Source organism: Calliopsis andreniformis, unplaced genomic scaffold (genome assembly GCF_051401765.1).
Source record: "Calliopsis andreniformis isolate RMS-2024a unplaced genomic scaffold, iyCalAndr_principal scaffold0063, whole genome shotgun sequence".
Classification (NCBI taxonomy): domain Eukaryota; kingdom Metazoa; phylum Arthropoda; class Insecta; order Hymenoptera; family Andrenidae; genus Calliopsis; species Calliopsis andreniformis.
The window spans coordinates 888101-896400 of record NW_027480472.1 but is presented as its reverse complement, the minus strand read 5'-3'; positions in this window follow the sequence as shown (position 1 = coordinate 896400).

Sequence of the window (8300 nt, the reverse complement as noted above, 5' to 3'; positions counted from 1 at the left end):
AATAGTTAGTGCCTTAGAAGTCAACGCCAGAAGCATAAAATACAATATAAATACAACAGCTTTTCCATCGTATAAAACGAATAATTGCAACCAGTGTGAAAGTTATGGTCATTTCTACATTCCGAGCAACCTAGGATTCACTCTAGGGCGTTGCTCCACCAGATCGAATAGTTAGGTCCTTAGAAGTAAACGCCAGAAGCATAAAGTACGACATAAATACAACAGCGTTTCCATCGTATAAAACGAATAATTGCAACAAGTGTGAAAGTTATGGTCATTTCTACATTCCGAGCAACCTAGGATTCACTCTAGGGCGTTGCTCCACCAGATCGAATAGTTAGGTCCTTAGAAGTAAACGCCAGAAGCATAAAGTACGACATAAATACAACAGCGTTTCCATCGTATAAAACGAATAATTGCAACAAGTGTGAAAGTTATGGTCATTTCTACATTCCGAGCAACCTAGGATTCACTCTAGGGCGTTGCTCCGCCAGGTCGAATAGTTAGGTCCTTAGAAGTAAACGCCAGAAACATAAAGTACGATATAAATGCAACAGCGTTTCCATCGTATAAAACGAATAATTGCAACAAGTGTGAAAGTTATGGTCATTTCCACATTCCGAGCAACCTAGGATTCACTCTAGGGCGTTGCTCCAACAGATCGAATAGTTAGTGCCTTAGAAGTAAACGCCAGAAGCATAAAATACGATATAACTACAACAGCGTTTCCATCGTATAAAACGAATAATTGCAACCAGTGTGAAATTTATGGTCATTTCTACATTGCGAGCAACCTAGGATTCACTCCAGGGCGTTGCTCCACCAGATCGAATAGTTAGGTCCTTAGAAGTCAACGCCAGAAGCATAAAATACGATATAAATACAACAGTTTTTCCATCATATAACAAGATTAGTAGCAACCAGGTTGAAAGTGATGGTCATTTCTCCTTTCCGGGCAACCTAGGCTTCACTCTAGGGCGTTGCTCCACTAGATCGAATAGCTAGGGCCTTAGAAGTCAACGCCAGAAGCATAAAATACAATATAAATACAACAGTGTTTCCATCGTATAAAACGAATAATTGCAACCAGTATGAAACTTATGGTCATTTCTACTTTCCGAGCAAGCTAGGCTTCACCATAGGGCGTTGCTCCAACAGATTGAATAGTTAGGACCTTAGAAGTGAACGCCCGAACCATAAAATGCAAAAAAATACAACAGTGTTTCCATCATATATCAGGTATAATTGCAACCAGTTTGAAAGTGATGGCCAATTCTACGTTCCGGGCAAACTAGGATTCTATCTAGGGCGTTGCTCCACCAGATCGAATAGATAGTGCCTTAGAAGTCAACGCCAGAAGCATAAACTAAAATATAAATACAACAGTTTTTCCATCGTATAAAACGAATAATTGCAAACAGTATGAAACTTATGGTCATTTCTACTTTCCGAGCAACCTAGGCTTCACCCTAGGGCCTTGCTCCAACAGATTGAATAGTTAGGGCCTTAGAAGTCAACGCCCGAACCATAAAATGCAAAAAAAATACAACAGTGTTTCCATCATATAACAGGAATAACTGCAACCAATTTGGAAAGTGATGGCCAATTCTACGTTCCGGGCAACCTAGGCTTCACTCTAAGGCGTTGCTCCACCATATCGAATAGTTAGTGCCTTAGAAGTCAACGCCAGAAGCATAAAATACAATATAAATACAACAGCTTTTCCATCGTATAAAACGAATAATTGCAACAAGTGTGAAAGTTATGGTCATTTCTACATTCCGAGCAACCTAGGATTCACTCTAGGGCGATGCTCCACCAGATCGAATAGTTAGGTCCTTAGAAGTAAACGCCAGAAGCATAAAATACGATATAACTACAACAGCGTTTCCATCGTATAAAACGAATAATTGCAACCAGTGTGAAAGTTATGGTCATTTCTACATTCCGAGCAACCTAGGCTTCACTCTAGGGCGTTGCTCCTCCGGATCGAATAGTTAGGTCCTTAGAAGTCAACGCCAGAAGCATAAAATACGATATAAATACAACAGTTTTTCCATCGTATATCAATATTAGTAGCAACCAGTTTGAAAGTGATGGTCATTTCTCCTTTCCGGGCAACCTAGGCTTCACTCTGGGGCGTTGCTCCACTAGATCGAATAGCTAGGGCCTTAGAAGTCAACGCCAGAAGCATAAAATACAATATAAATACAACAGTGTTTCCATCGTATAAAACGAATAATTGCAACCAGTATGAAACTTATGGTCATTTCTACTTCCCGAGCAAGCTAGTCTTCACCATAGGGCGTTGCTCCAACAGATTGAATAGTTAGGACCTTAGAAGTGAACGCCCGAAAAATAAAATGCAAAAAAATACAACAGTGTTTCCATCATATAACAGGAATAATTGCAACCAGTTTGAAAGTGATGGCCAATTCTACGTTCCGGGCAAACTAGGCTTCTATCTAGGGCGTTGCTCCACCAGATCGAATAGATAGTGCCTTAGAAGTCAACGCCAGAAGCATAAAATAAAATATAAATACAACAGTTTTTCCATCGTATAAAACGAATAATTGCAACCAGTATGAAACTTATGGTCATTTCTACTTTCCGAGCAACCTAGGCTTCACCCTAGGGCCTTGCTCCAACAGATTGAATAGTTAGGGCCTTAGAAGTCAACGCCCGAACCATAAAATGCAAAAAAAATACAACAGTGTTTCCATCGTATAAAACGAGTAATTGCAACCAGTGTGAAAGTTATGGTCATTTCTACTTTCCTAGCAACCTAGGCTTCACCCTAGGGCGTTGCTCCAACAGATTGAATAGTTAGGGCCTTAGAACTCTACGCCCGAGCCATAAAATGCAAAAAAAATACAACAGTGTTTCCATCATATAACAGGAATAATTGCGACCAGTTTGAAAGTGATGGCCAATTCTACGTTCCGGGCAACCTAGGCTTCACTGTAGGGCGTTGCTCCAACAAATCGAATAGTTAGTGCCTTAGAAGTCAACGCCAGAAGCATAAAATACAATATAAATACAACAGCTTTTCCATCGTATAAAACGAATAATTGCAACCAGTGTGAAAGTTATGGTCATTTCTACATTCCGAGCAACCTAGGATTCACTCTAGGGCGTTGCTCCACCAGATCGAATAGTTAGGTCCTTAGAAGTGAACGCCCGAACCATAAAATGCAAAAAAATACAACAGTGTTTCCATCATATATCAGGAATAATTGCAACCAGTTTGAAAGTGATGGCCAATTCTACGTTCCGGGCAAACTAGGCTTCTATCTAGGGCGTTGCTCCACCAGATCGAATAGATAGTGCCTTAGAAGTCAACGCCAGAAGCATAAAATACGATGTAACTGCAACAGCGTTTCGATCGTATAAAACGAATAATTGCAACCAGTATGAAACTGATGGTCATTTCTACATTCCGATCAACCTAGGCTTCACCATAGGGCGTTGCTCCAACAGATTGAATATTTCGGGCCTTAGAAGTCAACGCCCGAAGCATAAAATGCAATAAAAATACAACAGTGTTTCCATCATATAACAGGAATAATTGCAACCAGTTTGAAAGTGATGGCCAATTCTACGTTCCGGGCAAACTAGGCTTCTATCTAGGGCGTTGCTCCACCAGATCGAATAGATAGTGCCTTAGAAGTCAACGCCAGAAGCATAAAATAAAATATAAATACAACAGTTTTTCCATCGTATAAAACGAATAATTGCAACCAGTATGAAACTTATGGTCATTTCTACTTTCCGAGCAACCTAGGCTTCACCCTAGGGCCTTGCTCCAACAGATTGAATAGTTAGGGCCTTAGAAGTCAACGCCCGAACCATAAAATGCAAAAAAAATACAACAGTGTTTCCATCGTATAAAACGAGTAATTGCAACCAGTGTGAAAGTTATGGTCATTTCTACTTTCCTAGCAACCTAGGCTTCACCCTAGGGCGTTGCTCCAACAGATTGAATAGTTAGGGCCTTAGAACTCTACGCCCGAGCCATAAAATGCAAAAAAAATACAACAGTGTTTCCATCATATAACAGGAATAATTGCGACCAGTTTGAAAGTGATGGCCAATTCTACGTCCCGGGCAACCTAGGCTTCACTCTAGGGCGTTGCTCCAACAGATCGAATAGTTAGTGCCTTAGAAGTCAACGCCAGAAGCATAAAATACAATATAAATACAACAGCTTTTCCATCGTATAAAACGAATAATTGCAACCAGTGTGAAAGTTATGGTCATTTCTACATTCCGAGCAACCTAGGATTCACTCTAGGGCGTTGCTCCACCAGATCGAATAGTTAGGTCCTTAGAAGTAAACGCCAGAAGCATAAAGTACGACATAAATACAACAGCGTTTCCATCGTATAAAACGAATAATTGCAACAAGTGTGAAAGTTATGGTCATTTCTACATTCCGAGCAACCTAGGCTTCACTCTAGGGCGTTGCACCAACAGATCGAATAGTTAGTGCCTTAGAAGTCAACGCCAGAAGCATAAAATACAATATAAATACAACAGCTTTTCCATCGTATAAAACGAATAATTGCAACCAGTGTGAAAGTTATGGTCATTTCTACATTCCGAGCAACCTAGGATTCACTCTAGGGCGTTGCTCCACCAGATCGAATAGTTAGGTCCTTAGAAGTAAACGCCAGAAGCATAAAGTACGACATAAATACAACAGCGTTTCCATCGTATAAAACGAATAATTGCAACAAGTGTGAAAGTTATGGTCATTTCTACATTCCGAGCAACCTAGGATTCACTCTAGGGCGTTGCTCCGCCAGGTCGAATAGTTAGGTCCTTAGAAGTAAACGCCAGAAACATAAAGTACGATATAAATGCAACAGCGTTTCCATCGTATAAAACGAATAATTGCAACAAGTGTGAAAGTTATGGTCATTTCCACATTCCGAGCAACCTAGGATTCACTCTAGGGCGTTGCTCCAACAGATCGAATAGTTAGTGCCTTAGAAGTAAACGCCAGAAGCATAAAATACGATATAACCACAACAGCGTTTCCATCGTATAAAACGAATAATTGCAACCAGTGTGAAATTTATGGTCATTTCTACATTGCGAGCAACCTAGGATTCACTCCAGGGCGTTGCTCCACCAGATCGAATAGTTAGGTCCTTAGAAGTCAACGCCAGAAGCATAAAATACGATATAAATACAACAGTTTTTCCATCATATAACAAGATTAGTAGCAACCAGGTTGAAAGTGATGGTCATTTCTCCTTTCCGGGCAACCTAGGCTTCACTCTAGGGCGTTGCTCCACTAGATCGAATAGCTAGGGCCTTAGAAGTCAACGCCAGAAGCATAAAATACAATATAAATACAACAGTGTTTCCATCGTATAAAACGAATAATTGCAACCAGTATGAAACTTATGGTCATTTCTACTTTCCGAGCAAGCTAGGCTTCACCATAGGGCGTTGCTCCAACAGATTGAATAGTTAGGACCTTAGAAGTGAACGCCCGAACCATAAAATGCAAAAAAATACAACAGTGTTTCCATCATATATCAGGTATAATTGCAACCAGTTTGAAAGTGATGGCCAATTCTACGTTCCGGGCAAACTAGGATTCTATCTAGGGCGTTGCTCCACCAGATCGAATAGATAGTGCCTTAGAAGTCAACGCCAGAAGCATAAATTAAAATATAAATACAACAGTATTTCCATCGTATAAAACGAATAATTGCAACCAGTGTGAAAGTTATGGTCATTTCTACATTCCGGGCAACCTAGGATTCACTCTAGGGCGTTGCTCCACCAGATCGAATAGTTAGGTCCTTAGAAGTAAACGCCAGAAACATAAAGTACGATATAAATGCAACAGCGTTTCCATCGTATAAAACGAATAATTGCAACAAGTGTGAAAGTTATGGTCATTTCTACATTCCGAGCAACCTAGGATTCACTCTAGGGCGTTGCTCCACCAGATCGAATAGTTCGGTCCTTAGAAGTAAACGCCAGAAGCATAAAATACGATATAACTACAACAGCGTTTCCATCGTATAAAACGAATAATTGCAGCCAGTGTGAAAGTTATGGTCATTTCTACATTCCGAGCAACCTAGGATTCACTCTAGGGCGTTGCTCCACCAGATCGAATAGTTAGGTCCTTAGAAGTCAACGCCAGAAGCATAAAATACGATATAAATACAACAGCTTTTCCATCGTATAAAACGAATAACTGCAACCAGTATTAAACTTATGGTCATTTCTACTTTCCGAGCAACCTAGGCTTCACCCTAGGGCGTTGCTCCAACAGATTGAATAGTTAGGGCCGTAGAAGTCTACGCCCGAACCATAAAATACAAAAAAAATACAACTGTGTTTCCATCATATAACAGGAATAATTTCGACCAGTTTGAAAGTGATGGCCAATTCTACGTTTCGGGCAACCTAGGCTTCACTCTAGGGCGTTGCTCCACCAGATCGAACAGTTAGGTCCTTAGAAGTAAAGGCCAGAAGCATAAAATACGATGTAACTGCAACAGCGTTTCCATCGTATAAAACGAATAATTGCAACCAGAGTGAAAGTTATGGTCATTTCTACATTCCGAGCAACCTAGGATTCACTCTAGGGCGTTGCTCCACCAGATCGAATAGTTAGGTCCTTAGAAGTCAACGCCAGAAGCATAAAATACAATATAAATACAACAGTTTTTCCATCGTATAACAAGTTTAATTGCAACCAGTTTGAAAGTGATGGTCATTTCTCCTTTCCGGGCAACCTAGGCTTCACTCTAGGGCGTTGCTCCACCAGATCGAATAGTTAGGTCCTTAGAAGTAAACGCCAGAAGCATAAAATACGATGTAACTGCAACAGCGTTTCCATCGTATAAAACGAATAATTGCAACCAGTATGAAACTGATGGTCATTTCTACATTCCGATCAACCTAGGCTTCACCATAGGGCGTTGCTCCAACAGATTGAATATTTCGGGCCTTAGAAGTCAACGCCCGAAGCATAAAATGCAATAAAAATACAACAGTGTATCCATCGTATAAAACGAATAATTGCAACCAGTATGAAACTTATGGTCATTTCTACTTTCCGAGCAACCTAGGCTTCACCCTAGGGCCTTGCTCCAACAGATTGAATAGTTAGGGCCTTAGAAGTCAACGCCCGAACCATAAAATGCAAAAAAAATACAACAGTGTTTCCATCATATAACAGGAATAATTGCAACCAATTTGGAAAGTGATGGCCAATTCTACGTTCCGTGCAACCTAGGCTTCACTCTAAGGCGTTGCTCCACCATATCGAATAGTTAGTGCCTTAGAAGTAAACGCCAGAAGCATAAAATACGATATAACTACAACAGCGTTTCCATCGTATAAAACGAATAATTGCAACAAGTGTGAAAGTTATGGTCATTTCTACATTCCGAGCAACCTAGGATTCACTCTAGGGCGTTGCTCCACCAGATCGAATAGTTAGGTCCTTAGAAGTAAACGCCAGAAGCATAAAATACGATATAACTACAACAGCGTTTCCATCGTATAAAACGAATAATTGCAACCAGTGTGAAAGTTATGGTCATTTCTACATTCCGAGCAACCTAGGATTCACTCTAGGGCGTTGCTCCAACAGATCGAATAGTTAGTGGCTTAGAAGTAAACGCCAGAAGCATAAAATACGATATAACTACAACAGCGTTTCCATCGTATAAAACGAATAATTGCAACCAGTGTGAAATTTATGGTCATTTCTACATTGCGAGCAACCTAGGATTCACTCCAGGGCGTTGCTCCACCAGATCGAATAGTTAGGTCCTTAGAAGTCAACGCCAGAAGCATAAAATACGATATAAATACAACAGTTTTTCCATCGTGTAACAAGATTAGTAGCAACCAGTTTGAAAGTGATGGTCATTTCTCCTTTCCGGGCAACCTAGGCTTCACTCTGGGGCGTTGCTCCACTAGATCGAATAGCTAGGGCCTTAGAAGTCAACGCCAGAAGCATAAAATACAATATAAATACAACAGTGTTTCCATCGTATAAAACGAATAATTGCAACCAGTATGAAACTTATGGTCATTTCTACTTTCCGAGCAAGCTAGTCTTCACCATAGGGCGTTGCTCCAACAGATTGAATAGTTAGGACCTTAGAAGTGAACGCCCGAACCATAAAATGCAAAAAAATACAACAGTGTTTCCATCATATAACAGGAATAATTGCAACCAGTTTGAAAGTGATGGCCAATTCTACGTTCCGGGCAAACTAGGCTTCTATCTAGGGCGTTGCTCCACCAGATCGAAT